The following is a 15,136-nucleotide window of genomic DNA, read 5'->3' as shown; positions in this document are numbered from 1 at the left end:
GCTAAATGATTCTAGAAAAGCAAAGGTAACACAAACTTGCAGAGTTTCATTTTCCATTGGTTCTTATGCTAATTCTGTTGATTGTGATGTGGTACCTATGCAAGCCTGTTCACTCTTATTGGGTCATCCTTGGGAACATGATAATGATGCTACACACCATGGTAGAAGTAATAAATACATCTTTATGCATAAAGGAAAGAAAATTACTTTGGTACCTTTGACCCCTGCTCAAATTGTACAAGCTGATAGAGAAGCGCTACTAGTTTGAATGATGTTCAATATGAAAATCAACAAGTTGCTAATTCTATTCTCTCACCTAAAAAGGATAAGTCTACATCTATTTCTAAGGCTGAGTGGATTAAATTGAAGGGTGGTGTTATGCTTGCAACAAAATGTGACTTTGTTGAAATTTTTTATGACGATATTTTGCTTGATGTTCCTTGTGATAAAGATGAATTGGTTGATGATGCTTCAGTTTTACATGTTTTCGAATCAGTCACTTGTGCTAAAAATACACATGTTATTCATATTGCTACTAAAACTGATGAGCTCAAACTGTTGTCTTCTTTACATACTTTCGGTTACATTGAATTTGATATTGTGTAACCTAGATTGTTTGAAGGGGAGCCTTTTTAAATATGTTGATTTGCCTTGGTTTTCTAAACACACATATCATATTGTTGGCAAATATAACAATAAGGGACAATATATGATACATCGAGTATACATTTGTAGTAATATGAATTTTCATTTTGTTGTACAAGATTATGATCGTTTAGAGGGCAGCCATAATAATACAAACATTTTCTCATATTCCTCAAAGAAACAAGTTCACTTCCAAGAAGGGGAGCATTGTTGGTTGCTACCTATGTCTGCTAGACTATCTATTCCTACATTGTCTTTGGTTAGTTCTAATCTTTTGCAAGATAGTGTTGACATACATCGTGTGCATTCGGATCATGGAGTCTACATGCTTGCTAAAATTTTTATACGAGATGACATGCTAGAAACTTGGAAACATGGTCATGTTCCTTCTCACAATTATTTTAGTTCCCTTTGTCTTCGCAACCCCGTTCTCCTTTGTGTTGTGCAGGATCAGTTTCAAGCACAATCGAAGCCGAGGAGGGCTTTTCGTCAAGAAGGGGAGGATGATGAGGACATGACACCCATGCATATGACCATGTTTGGCACATGGTATGGAGGGGTAGGAGGCCATCAAGGGTGTCCAAGTCAAGAAGGAGGCCCGAGGCTAATTCGGTTCGAGTCCCCGAGGTGGAGGCCCAAAGCAACTCAAGTTCGAGTCTGTCTCGGCCTTCAGGACCAGTCTACCTTAAACTGGTCACCCAGGACGCATCCAGACTCCGTTTTCAATGATCCACATATGGTTGGAAAGCTAATTTGATAAGGAAGCCGATCCAAGTGGTCTCACATCAAAATCCCTTCAGAATGAACGGGAATCGTTGAAACAAGTCAGCATCCAGAGTCTACCAGGGTGCTACGACATCGTATTTTGGTCCGTTGGACCGCGTATCGTGTTTGGGCCCATTAGGGGGCGCATCTTGGGTAGTCAATGACCCTAAGACCTTTATAATCATATGCCGTCACCGTCATTAGGTTTTGGGTTTTGCTTAGATTAATCTGTTAAGAACAGTTTCGCCGTTCATCGGTTTGTGAGACCCCCACTTCGGGAGATTAATCATTCATCTATAATTTGGTTGTTTTCTTTCTTGTTCTTGCTTGTGTTCTTCATTGCGCAGGTAGGGATTAGCCTTCTTAGCGAGGTCAACCGGATCTATGTCTCGGTTGATAACCAGAGGAGTTGTGGTGCTAAGATTGTAGGGTTCGATCTTTCGATCTGAAGCCGGATCGGTGTGTCATTCTCTGCCACAACGATAGTTACCACTACCTGACAGAAGATCAAGATCCCCGTTCCCATTAGTGATGGGCAGATCAATCAGCCCAAGTGGCATGGCCTGCTCTCTAGGCACGATGCCATGGAAAGGCACCCTGGTCGGCCGGACACACACTCGGTCGATGCCCGTGGCGTCGAGCATTTCAGCGTACATGATGTTAAGGCCGCTACCTCCATCCATCAGTACCTTGGTGAGCCGCTTCGTGCTGATGGTCGGGTCGACCATGAGCGGATATTGTCCCGACTGTAGGATGCTTTCTGGGTGGTCGGTCCAATCAAAGGTTATGGCAGACTCCGACCATTGGAGGAAGGAAGGCGTGGCTAGATCGATCATATAGACCTCACAATGCACAAGCTTCTGGCGGAGCTTGGAGTCATAGGTCGTTGATCCTCCAAAGATCATAAGGCAGCCATCCAGTGTCGAAAAGCCGCCATCTTTTCCCTCAATGTCATCTACGACCGGCTTGGGGTCCCCCCAATGCTCCCCCTTGTTGGAGTCTCTGGACAAGAACCACTTCATGAGGCCGTAGTCCTTGTATAGATGCTTGATGGAGAAGGCATGGTTCGGGCATGGCCCTTTGAGCAGCTTCTCGAAGTGGTTCGGGGTACCCTCGGTGGGCTTTTGACCCCCTTATGGTCGGCGGTGTCCATGAGTGAGCCCTCACACCGTTGCTTGTTTTTCTTCTTGCTAGGACAGTTGGAGGCGCCTTCGCCGATGTCCTAGTCCCGCTTTGCCTTGCCCTTGAGGTGGTTGAAGATCGCTCTGATCGCCTCCTTGCATGAGGCATGGCTAGGTGGCGATGTTGAGGAGCTCCTTGGTGGTTCATAGGCCCTTACATCCTAGCTTATGGACTAGGGGCTCATAGGTGGTCCTGGACAGGAAAGCTCCTATGATGTCAGCGTCGGCGACGTTGGGTAGCTCATTGCACTACTGGGAGAAGCACCGGATGTACCCACGAAGGGTTTCTCCGGTCTTCTATCGGTAGTTTTTGAGATCTCATGGGTTCCCAGGATGCGCGTATGTGCCCTAGAAGTTTCCCACGAAGATCTCTTTTAGGTCCGCCTAACTTTGGATTCTGTTGGGCAAAAGGTGTTCCAACTACGTTCGCATCGAATCGGCCAGGAACAATGGAAGGTTGCGGATAATAAAATCATCATTATCCGCTCCACCGGCTTGGCAAGCAAGCTGATAATCCTTGAGCCATAGTTCGGGGTTTGTTTCCCTAGAGTATTTTGGGATGTTGGTTTGTGGTTGGTACCATGGTGGGAAGACGGTGTTGAGGATGTGTCGGCCAAAGACCTGAGGTCCCGACAAGTCGAGGCTTGAGCTTTGGTCCTCGCAGTTGTCATAGCGTCCACCACAATGAGGGTGGTAGCCGTGGCTAGCAACCTCCCTCGCATCACCGTGGGCATGCCTGCGGGCATCGAGGGTGTCGCGCACGTCACGATGGCGGTCGAGACGCTCATGCACCAAGACCGCGGTGCGTGGCCTGCTGCCTTGTGGTGCCTAGTGGACAGACGCATCTTTTTTGGGTTGTTCTGAGGGCATGCGCTGGCTAGCATCGAGCTTGTGTCATTGGGACAGTGAGCTCTTGGCCTACTACGCCGCCGCATGCTCGAGTAGCGTGTGAATCTTGCGATGGGCTGAGGATCCTCAGGCATCGTGAGCCCCAAAAGCCCTCAGAGCAAGGCCACCACAACAGTGATGTTCTGGCTCGCCCGAGTGAAGTGTGGGAGGGCTTCATTGTCCTCAATGATCCTTCGGTTCACATCATGGGCCATGGCGTACGCTTGCCCACCGTCTTCGTGGTGCTCGATCTCTCGCTTGAGCTCCGCGCGTTCCTGCTCGAGCTAGAGTCGTGCTTCCTCGAGCTCTTAGTGTTGGGCCTTTAGCTGCTCTACCCGTAGGCGAGGTGGGGCCCCTGCATCCCTCTTGACCTCATCGTCGAAGTTGTTCATCAGGGTAGCCTCTCCCTCGTGGATGCTTTTGACGTGTCCCTCAGGGGTACCTGCCATGAAACATTCATGAGAAGGATGATGGCTCCCCTGTTGGAGTCAGAGCTAGAGGGTGACTCCGATTCTCCTATGAGGAGGTCATGGAAAGATTCCATGACATATTCGGTCATCCCCATGAAGTCATCGTTCATGGGGGATGGAGGAGTGTGTTGCGCCACTAAGGTGGCCAACGGTCTCGACAGGTGTTGCAAAGACCGGATGGGAGCGCTGTCGGGGCACTCTGGATGAGGTATTCCGGAGAGAGCAGCTCTCCTCTGGCAAGCTGTGCCATAACATTGGTGAACAAGAAGGTGAGGTGGTGCAGGTCATCTCAGGATGGCTTGGGTCCTAGGAAGGCACTGAGCTAGCGCTCTAACCTCCCATAGTCGAAGCCAAGGAGCTGGTCGCTCCTAGGGGCGTGGGCCTCCGGTGCGTGGAGCTATAGCTCCTAAAGCGCCTCGGTGATCATGTTAAGGCCGGTGGAGTGGAGAGGTTGGACGGCGGCGGGAGCCTACACCAACTCTCCATCTGTTGTGACGATGAAGTCCAGGTCCTTGAAGCGCATGTGCGTGCCTGGGACTAGCTGACACCATGATCGGCCATCCGACACTTGAAGTGGACGTCGAGACACGCAAAAAGCCCCTATCTAGCATGCCAACTGTAGGTGTTTTGAGTTACCACCGATGAGTAAATTTCTAATATTGCTTGTCTGGCTCAGATGGTGTGCTTAAAGGACACAAAGTTTATACTAGTTCGGGCAAAAAGTCCCTACATCCAGTTTGTTGCTGCTGCTCGTGTTACTAGCACTACAAGTTTGTAGTAGAGGGGTACAAACGGGCAAGAGAGGGAAGGATCCCAAGACTCTAGTGGAAAGAGTGAACAGGTGCTGAGAGCTCGATCGTTGCTCAGTCGTGTGTTTGTGTCATGTTCTTGTGTGTTTATCTCGTGTTCTAATCGGTTCAGGGTGATTCGATCGGTCCTTGATGGGTCGATCACCACCATGGGATGCCCTGCTTTCCCTATTATAGGACAAGGGAAAGCACGGATTACAGCAGAGGAAAAGAGAAGAATGAGAGGGATAAGAAGACCTTCAGGATCGTTGAGTCCTTCTCCCTCATGGGGGTCCGCCGACCCTGTAGATGTCAATAGGGGCAGCTCCACGTCATGTCCCTGTCCATCACTGGTGCCATGCGTAGACGTTGTTGGTCGGTCATGGTGTTCCATTCTGTCCTGGCAGACATCGTGATGAACTAACGTGCCTATCAGTGTTCGCACGATGGTTAGGCAGAACAGCACCGACACGCCCGATGATGTTCTTGATGTGAACCCTCAAGTATGGCCCATCACGACCACGGGTTACATTAGGGTGTGCCAGTATCTTCCTTGGTGTCAGAGTTTTGACCCAGGCCCATACGCCTGGACCTAGAGTGGTTGGCGGTGGTATGGAACCCCATCGGGCGAGGCGGAGCCCTCCCCCTAGAGGTTGGGCGAAGCAGGGCGCGTGGCCTCGGGGACGAACGAGGCAGAGCCCGTGGCCTCGGGGTCAGGCGAGGCAGAGCCCGTGGCCTCGGGGTTGGGCTAGGTAGAGGCTGCCCTCATAGGTCGAGCGAGATGAAGCCCACGAGCTCAGGGTCGGGTGAGGCAGAGCCCACCCCCAGAGGTCGGGCGAGGCAGAGCCCATGGCCTCAGGGTCGGGCGAGGCGGAGCCTACCCCCAGAGGTCGAGTGAGGCAGAGCCCGCGTACCTGGGGGTTGGTTGGAGCTGTAGTCATGCTCTTGACTACTCGGATGAATCGATGTTGATGGTCATTAGCTCCTCCTCTTCGGGTACCCTAGTATTGGTCCCCGACAACTAGGAGAAAACACCAAAAATATTCTTGATAAGATATCCACCAAATAAATGCTCCAAGTTCTTGTTGCTATCTCTCAAAAGTTTTGTTGTAGAAAAGAGACATGGGGCTATGCAAAATTTATTCATAAAAAAAGAAAAAAAGTGTTGAAAAAATGTACAAGTGTCTGAGATATTGAAAACAAAGGGTACTTCGATGCCCGCCTGAAAAAAGAAGAAGAGATGAATAAGATAGCCCATGCTTTCTTGCAAAGTTGCTTCTAAGTTTCAAAAGAGAGAGATGTTTTCAAGGAGCAAAGTAGAATTAGGTTAGCCAGCATATACATCCACACACATGCACATCTTGATTTGATTGTATGACTTAACTCTCTTTGGATCTGAGGTTTGACTTTACAATATATGTATTGTAAGTATGCTCTTTCATGCTTTTTCCATTCCTATGAGCTCCACATAAGCCTTAGTTGTAGGAAGAGAAAGGCATAACATTATTATTGTTTTGGTGAGGATCCACAAATACCAAATATATTGAGATACTTGAGAGTGTCATACAATGGAAGCTCTGAGTTTTATTTTCAAAACCTATAAAAACTCTAGAATAATGGTTGAGCATGTAACACCCTAGGTGTTAAGCTTGCATTTACCCTTGGCATTGCATGAGCACAAGCATCATTGATCATTCATGACCATGAGTATTTCAAATATAATCTCTATGTTTGCTTATATTGCATGTGTTGTCACTAAAATGCTTTACATATGCTAGGGTTTATATGTAACCAATGTATAAAATGTGTGTGGAACCTTAGGAATACCTTAAACATGTTTAGAATGTCACTAGGAACAACTTTGGTATTCATGACTAAGGCTAGTTTGGTCTCTAAGTCATAGCTAGTGTAAACCATCATTTTCAAGTTGTATGTTTGACTGGAGTTGAACATCACTTTAGAAACTTTGCATGGCTGTGTACCCTAAAACAAAGTTGTAGAACTCAAGTAGTGTAACAACTTTTATTTTTGGGTCATAGGCTAGTTCAGCTCCTAACATGCTTGAATTTGGCTCACAAGAATCAACATTGTACTGTTTTTGGAACTTAGGAATTTTTCTGTCATATTGAGATTACAGTTTTGTTGTGGCTGACTTTGTGATGATTTAACTCCAAACCGTTGTGAATTAGGAGATGGTTTCTGAAGCAATGTTGTATCCCTTACATAGATCTACAAATTTTGTTTTTACATCGTGCACCAATTCACCGTGGATTAAGTGCAATACCATCGTCATTTTGCTCTATCAGTCGCTGGTGCGGAGCCTGATGACAATCGTGGTCAGGTCGTGCGTGGCCAACCGGGCGCAGCGCTTGGCCGCCGCGTGGCCGCCATTGGCCGGCGTCGGGCCCCCACCGTAGTTGGTTGGCGTGCGCTTAAGGAGAAGCTGTGCTGTCCATTTTGCTCACTCCATCGCACTCTCTCCCTCTCCATTGCTCTCTCTCGTGCGTACAGCGGGAGCACTGAGTGCCGCCGCATCACCGCACGGCTCCACCGTCGCCTAGCACCGGCGCCACCACACCATTGCCATCTCCATCTAGTCAGCAGATGCGCCATCTTCCTCTCTACCTCCTCAATGCAATAGCAGGGCCAGGCGAGCTACGGTGAGGGCGAAATCACCGTTCTTGTCCTCATCGGAATCTCGGCTTCCATAGCTGCCTTCACGGCAAGCTCACCGCAGCTCTGCTCCTTTGCGCATTCCTTCGCCTTCTTCACGTTAGACCTTGGTTAGGGTGTGTCCTAGCATGTAGTGTGACCCTCTGGTGAATTGTTGTCTCGCCAGTGCAAAACACGACGGCTAGCGCCGCCACGCTCTCGCTGTCGCAAGACCATGCACACGGTCAAACCTCGTCGTCGTGTCCCACCTAACCTAAGTAGTCTCGGTAGGTTCATGTGGTCATCGCAAAGCCCGTGCGTTTCTCACCGAGCCTTGCCGTGGCCAGCAGCGGCTGGCGTACCTCCACGCAGCGCCGCCATGCCGCCATGGCCAGCGACGAGCATGCTCCGATGTGTCCGCGCTGCCACCACCGGTACCAGTCGAGGCGGATGAGTGAGGAGAACACGAGGGTGGGGTTGGTTTCACCAGAGAGTTCGCCGTCGGCGAGCTAGCGCCGGTCAAACCCGTGCCCCTATTTTGGTTCGCTGACAGTGGGGTCCGCTGACTACTAGGTCCCGCGTGTCAGCGACTGCAGTTAGGGTTTAGTTTTATTTCTTTTCTAGATTTTTGTGCTAACTTTGAAAAATGATATATAGAGCTAGCAGTGTCCAATTTTGGTGAACCAAATTTTGTTGGATTCCTTATGAAGTGTAGTATTTTATAAAATATGAAATGTACCATTTCTGGTATTTTAAAGGTGAATAAAATGTATCTAGATAAGTGTTTTTTGAATGTTTGCAATCTTGTAAAATGGATAACTTGAGCTAGGGATGTGATAAAATTATGATTCCAATTTTGCTGATCTTGTGTTGACATGCTCTAGCTAAGAAAAATAATAAACTTACAGTAAATTGTCGATGGGGAACCCTATGGCCCCCCATGGACCATACTGCAGGGAGGTAGACCTTAGTAACAAGGCCTACAGCCCAATCGCCAAGAAGAACGCAGAGCAAAGCAACGTGCAAAACCAAAACTCCAACGCGAACTGTACAAGGAAAGGCGCCCAAAGCGTAGCTTAGGACTCTGACCTTGTATCCGAATAGGACACAAACAACGCCTCTCAGCGCCTGGACTATAAAGGGCTAGTGAGGGTACCCATTGTAAGAGGAGAACGGATACCCGATACTCAAAGCAATACAACGCAAACAGGCTAACGCCAAAACTAAACGTAAGGTTATTACTCGACCAAGTCGAGGGCCTGAACCAGTATAAATCATGAGTCTCTTTGCGTAACCGCCGAATTCTGCTATTCACCGAAGCCCGAACAACTATCCCAGGTACCCCCGTGGCAGGCTATCGGTGGTAAAACATCGATAGCTGGCGCGCCAGGTAGGGGCTTTCGACAAATTTTTTCTCGAGAGTTCGGCGGACCTCAACCTCAAGATGACCTTTTCGGCGGGAACAACCTTTGTCTTCGGATCCTGGATCTGCAAGGCTGACGGCGACGGCAAGCTTTGTACCCGTCTCCGAGAAGAAAAAGAATTCGATGACGAACTTCAATACAAACTCGCCGAGAAGATGATGAAACTCTCAACTTCGGATACAACTCGGAATAAGGAAGAAAGCGGATACGAAACCGACTCTGAAAAAGAGATACAACCCGATTCCAAGACAATCTTCACGGCACAAGAGCCAAGCCTAATTGCACTCAGAGACACAACAATGATCGCAAAGGGATACGACCCGTACAACTCAAAGAAGAACTTGGGAACTTACGGACTGCGCAACGCGGCATCAGTCTATCAGCACTTTACCCAAAACAAGATGAACTTATCAAGAAGAATACTCCTGGACGGAGCACAAGAAGGGATGATCATGACAATTACCCCATAAGATTGTGTGGTGCATTGGCCAGGTTCTTTCTCCTCAAGCAAAGCCCAGACTGGCATGCGCGTTGAAGAACTACCTTATCAAGAAGGAAAAGAACTCGGATCCAGCTCAGAAGCTACAGACAGCTCAACCAAACGAAGGATGGAATACCGTACAAGAAGAGCTCAGAAGAGGTATACTGTATACATGGCAGAGCAATTAGAACAACCTTTGGAACCACCATAGATACTAGATATAAAATCTTCAGACGAATCAGAAGGCAACATCTCGCCAGATGAGAAAAGCGACAGCAACGAAAATGATGAGCAAAGACTAGCAAGGCTAAAGAAGAACAAATTGAAAGCTAGAAGGAGGAACCGGGCTAAACAAAGGAAGCAAGTCTAGAATAAATACAAAGCGGAGCTAACGGAATACAACAGAAAGAAGGTGGAAAAAGAAGCCACAAAAAATACAAAAAGGGAAAGAATTGAAGAATTAACAAAGGAGTTGTACACCCTCACGAATAACGGGAAAGCAAAGGAAGACCAGAAGAAAGAAGTCGGGGATCAGAAAAACAACCCGGCGAAGAAGTTCCACAGGAGCCACAAAGGGAGCAGCCACCCAAAAAATCAAATTTTCAAAGGATAGGACCAGTAGAAAGTGCAGATATCAATGGAAGGAAGGAACACTACTCAAAGCAACAAGAAAGAGACAAACCAGAATTGAGCCAACGCTACCAAGAAATATCAAGAAGATTTGACAAAGAAGATGACTACGGAGAGTCTGAGTTAAAAGAAGACAGGTCTTATTATAGAAGGGCATGATCGCCAGATTATGGAAGAACGGAACCATATGATAGATTACCTTGTTTCTTAGGAAGACTACAAACTTTAAAGCTACCGCACAAGTTTAAACCAGCAAATCATTCCAAGTATGATGGCAAAGTCGAACCAAGACAATGGCTAAGGGTTTACTCCCAATCTATTGAATTAGCTGGAGGAGACGACGACATCAAGGCTCTATTCTTCCCAATGGCCCTCGAAGCAATGCCGCTACAATGGTTTGACAAATTGAGGCCAAGATCAATCAGGTATTGGGAAGACTTGCAAGAAGCTTTCTGCAACAACTTCGCAGGCATTATTACCCATCCAATGACTACAGCCGAATTGAAAGGAGTAAAGCAAAGGAGAGGAGAAAGTCTAAGGGAATGCTATAGAAGATTTGGAGAATTCAGGGCTCAAGTCCACGACATTACTGATAGGGAGGTGATAGAGGCCTTTGTAGAAGGAATCTGGGCAAACTGGCAATACAAGGACTATTTCAATGAGAACCCAAGAACAAATGAAGACTTCAAGAGGGTTGTTGAGAAGCTAATTTCGTCAGAAGAGAGAACTCAGCATAGATTTGCTAGGGACAACCCAGAGAATAGAAGACCCGATTACAGACAGCAAGACAAAAGACCAAGGCAGGACAATATGGTGGCAACCACAGACAACAAAAGAAGATACAATGGCAACGGCAATGATAGCAATGGTAGCAATCATAATGGCAACTACAACAATAGCAACAACCGTAACAACAGTGGTTACAATAGTAATAGCAACTATCAGAGTAACAACTACCGAGGAAGAGCGCCAGAAAACATAGAAAACATGCCGTGTCACATACACCCAGGGGCCAGACACAAGTTAGTTGAATGCAGCACTTTTCAGCGGCAATTCATGAAGAGAGAAAACAGGAATCAAAACAACTCGGAGCCAAAGCAAGAAGAATCCAAGAAGGAGGAAAAGAGAGCTGAAGGAGATTATCAAGAACCCCAACACCAATTAGCGGTGATATTTTCAGGTGTTCCTAACACACGAAGCAAAAGACAAGAGAAACTAGCTCACAGAGCCATCATGGCAGCTGAACCAGCCATCCCAAGATATCTAGATTGGTCAGAGTACCCCATCCACTTCACAAGAGAAGACCAATGGACTAGTGCAGCAAACGTAGGATGCTACCCGCTGGTACTGGGTCCGACTATCGCAAGAGTAGCAGTAACTAAAGTACTCATTGATGGAGGAGCCGGGCTTAACATAATTTTCACAGACACTCTCAAAAGGATGAATCTGGATTGTGAAGGTCTAATGACACCCACAAGCACACCATTCTATGGAAAAGTACCCGACAGAGCAGCTATGCCCCTCGGACAGATAACCCTACCTGTCACCTTTGGCACACTAGACAAATACTGGACGAAATTCATCAAATTCGAAGTTGTAGACTTTGAATCATGCTACCACGCAATACTTGGGAGACCAGCTTTAACAAAATACATGGCAGCACCACATTATCCATACCTACTACTCAAGATGCCAACAACAAAGGGCGTATTATCATTGAAAGGAGATCTAAAGAAAGCACATGATTGCGACGTACAAGCAGTACAAATATCCAAAAGATTACAAGATATAAAGGAAGGAAAGGAGATTGCAATGCTGGACAACGAAATGAACCCAGATCAGATTAAGATACCGGCTAAGAAGCCAAGCAACTTCGCACCACCAAAAGAAGCCGCTACCATTAGTGACTGGTGATCCGGAGAAGACGGCAATCATTAGTGCAAATCTCGACCTCAAATAGGAACTCGCGCTCACCAACTTTCTTCGGGGCAACAAAGATATTTTCGCTTGGAAACCAGCAGACATGCCAGGGGTCCCAAGGGAGTTGGCTGAGCACATAATTGATGTGAACAAAGGGTCCAAACCCGTTAAGCAGAAGTTACAAAGATTCGCTCCAGAGAGAAAAGCAGCAATCAAAAAAGAGATCACCAAGCTCATGGCAGCAGGATTCATCAGAGAAATAATCAACCTGGATTGGCTTGCCAACCCGGTTCTAGTAGAGAAGAAGAATTCAAAAGAATGGCGCATGTGCATCGACTACACAGACCTCAACAAACATTACTCAAAAGATCCATATGTCCCACCAAGGATTGATCAAATCATCGACTCGACAGCAGGATCAGCTCTGTTATCCTTTCTAAATTGCTATTCAGGCTATCATCAAATATCCTTAAGAGAAGAAGACCAAAGCAAGACTTCGTTCATTACACCCTTTGGGGCATACTGCTATAAATCAATGCCTTTTGGGCTACAAAATGCAGGGGCAACATATCAAAGAGCAATTCAAACTTGCTTGGGGAGTCAAGTCGGAAGAAATGCAAAAGCATACATTGATGATGTAGTAATCAAGACAAAAGAACCCGGATCATTGATAGAAGACCTCGAGGAGACTTTCAAGAATCTAAAAGCATGGCAGTGGAAGCTAAACCCCACAAAGTGTGTTTTTTGGATACCATCAGGACAACTACTCGGGTTTCTAGTCAGTAACCGAGGAATTGAAGCAAGTACAGAGTAGGTTAAAGCCATCATGGATATAAAACCTCCAAAGAAAGTTAAAGACATACAGAAGCTTACAGGATGCATGGCAGCACTCAACAGATTCATCTCCCGACTAGGAGAAAAAGGGCTACCTTTCTTCAAATTATTGAAAAAGGCATGAAATTTTGAATGGACAGAAGAGGCAGAAGAAGCATTCCAAAAGTTAAAAGAATACTTGGCATCATCACCAGTAATGACACCACCAAAAGACAAAGAGGACATGATGCTATACATTACAGCAACCAAGAACGTTGTCAGCACAGCAATTATGGTTGAGAGAGAAGAACCCGGACACGCATACAAAATGCAAAGACCAGTCTATTACATAAGCGAAGTACTAATAGAATCAAAAGTGAGATACCCACACGTGGAAAAACTACTTTATGCAGTGTTGATATCATCAAGAAAGCTAAGACATTATTTCCATGAACACAAGATTACAGTGGTAACCAATTTTCCACTTCAAGACATTCTACGCAACAAAGATGCAACAGGTCAGATATCAAAATGGGCAGTAGAACTCGGTGCTCTCAACCTAGACTTCAAACCAAGAACAGCAATCAAATCTCAAGCATTATCCGACTTCATTACTGAATGGACAGAAATCAGTCAAAAAGAACCCGAACCAATACTTGTTCATTGGAAAATGTATTTTGACGGTTCCCTAAAGTTAGGAGGAGCTCGAGCAGGAGTACTATTCATATCACCAGAAGGGAGATAGTTAAAATATGTGCTACAAATACTTTGGCAGGCAACTAACAATGAGGCAGAATACGAAGCATTAATACATGGTCTAAGAGTTGCAAGCTCGCTTGGGATCAAAAGACTACTTGTCTACGGTGATTTAGCTATAGTAATCAATCAAGTCAACAAGGATTGGGATTGTACAAAAGATAATATGGATGCGTACTGTGCAAAAGTCAGAAAATTGGAGAAATTTTTCCAAGGGCTCGAAATCCATCATGTACTAAGAGATTCCAACGTTGCAGCAGATGTGCTAGCCAAATTAGGATTAGATAGAGCAAAAGTACCACCCGGTATATTTGTGGAAGAACTCATAGCCCCATCCATCAAACAACTTGGGAACACAGAAAAAGAGAAGGAGACAATAGATCCAATGGAAATAGATCAAGCAGAAGAACCAGACCAGTCAAGACAAATCATGGTCATACAAAGTGATTGGAGACAAACATACATTAATTTTATCAAAGAGAAGAAACTACCTGAAGACAAAGCAGAAGCAACTCGGGTTGTACGAAGAAGCAAAAACTACGTTCTGGTGGGGGATAAACTATACAAAAGAGCAGCATCATCAGGAGTACTGCTAAAATGTGTTCCGACAGATAAAGGAAAGGAAATCTTGGACGAAATCCACTCAGGATGCTGTGGAAATCATGCAGCCTATAGGACACTAGTCAGCAAAGCATTCAGAACCGGTTTCTATTGGCCAACAGCACTCAAAGATGCAGAAGAGCTCGTCAGAACATGCAAGAATTGCCAAATGTTTGCTAGGCAATCACATATGCCGGCTCACAATTTAATATGCATACCGCCGGCTTGGCCGTTCTCATACTGGGGGCTGGATCAAGTCGGACCACTCAAAAAAGCAAAAGGAGGCTTCGAATACATATTTGTGTCAATCGACAAATTTACAAAGTGGATTGAATACAAACCTTTGGTCAAATACAGTGCAGAAAAGGCAGTGGAATTCATACAAGACATCATGCATAGGTTCGGCATGCCCAACAGAATAATCACAGATCTTGGTTCACCATTTACAGCAAGAGAATTCCAATACTGGGCAAGAGATTGTGGGATAGAAATCGACTTTGCATCAGTAGCACACCCGCAGGCCAATGGATAAGTCAAAAGAGCAAATGGACTCATATTACAAGGTTTAAAACCAAGATTATATGAAGATTTGAAAGATTATGGTGGAAAATGGATCGACGAATTACCAAAAGTAGTATGGGGTCTAAGAACCTAGATCAGCAGAGCAACTAGATACTCACCATTCTTTCTGGTCTATGGATCAGAAGCAGTACTACCAGCCGACTTGATATGGCTATCTCCAAGAATAGAATAATATGAAGAAGGCAAAGCAGAAGAAACAAGGCAGTTAGAAATTGATTCAATAGAAGAAATAAGAGACAGTGCAATCATACAAAATGCAAGATATCAGCAAGGGTTATGAAGACATTATGACAAAAGTACTCAACCCCGATCACTAAAGCCAGGGGACTCAGTACTATGACTAATCCAGAAGAAAGATGGATGACACAAACTACTCAGTCCATGGGAAGGACCCTTCATTGTGAAGACAGCAACAGGACCCGACACATACAAGTTGATGACTCCAGATGAAATACCTGTAAAGAACACTTGGCATATCAGCCAGCTCAAAAGATTCTACAATTAAGTACAACAGATTGTACTCAAGTTTCAAGAGAAATAA

Source organism: Miscanthus floridulus, chromosome 17 (assembly GCF_019320115.1).
Source record: "Miscanthus floridulus cultivar M001 chromosome 17, ASM1932011v1, whole genome shotgun sequence".
NCBI classification, from domain to species: Eukaryota; Viridiplantae; Streptophyta; class Magnoliopsida; order Poales; family Poaceae; genus Miscanthus; species Miscanthus floridulus.
This window is presented reverse-complemented; position numbering follows the sequence as displayed.